Here is a 708-nt window from a genome sequence, read left to right on the forward strand (position 1 = left end):
CGGGATCCCGAGTCGAGTCGGGAGCGGCCGAGCGGGTCAGAAAACTTAGTTTATAATGAATCGGTTCGCGGTTCGTCGATATTGTGATGACGGCCTCCTCCGCGCGTGTTGCGTGGAGTTGCGTGACGCCCGCCAGGTCGGGTCGGCGCCCCCCAGCGGCGGGGCGCGGTGGCTCTTTACTCATAGATTGGACTGCATCGACACCACGCCACGCCACGCCACGCCACACCGCGAGGCGCAGCGCAGCGCCCTGGACCATGAGCGGGCCGCGGTGGGCCGGGCCCCGCCACGCAGGCGGAAGCGGAACTCGGCGAGATCTAGTTTTCACAGTTTCAGCTGCACGCAAACAGCCAGCGGCAAGCAAAGGAGTGTTTTCTGGTCGTTGTGTGGCTTGGTCGGCTCGATTGGGCTTGTCGGCTCAGTGGCAGTTTTCGGAGATAATAAATATGTGTGTGTTAGTTTTGCGAAGCAAGAAGCAAGCGGCGAAAAATATATTTTAAAGTACAAACTGAAGATAGTTTGTCATGGGGCCTTACAAACACATTGGATACTGTTCCACATCGTATTCCCGCACACAAAAAAATAATAAATGAAAAAACAAATAATCCGTTTTTGCTCTCTTTTGCGATATAGTTCGACCGAAAACACATGTTTGATTTTCTCTATTCTAGAGAAGTATCAAAATTTGTTGGTATCCTGTGGAGGATA

Source organism: Frankliniella occidentalis, unplaced genomic scaffold (assembly GCF_000697945.3).
Source record: "Frankliniella occidentalis isolate FOCC.00 unplaced genomic scaffold, Focc_3.1 Scaffold202, whole genome shotgun sequence".
NCBI lineage: Eukaryota > Metazoa > Arthropoda > Insecta > Thysanoptera > Thripidae > Frankliniella > Frankliniella occidentalis.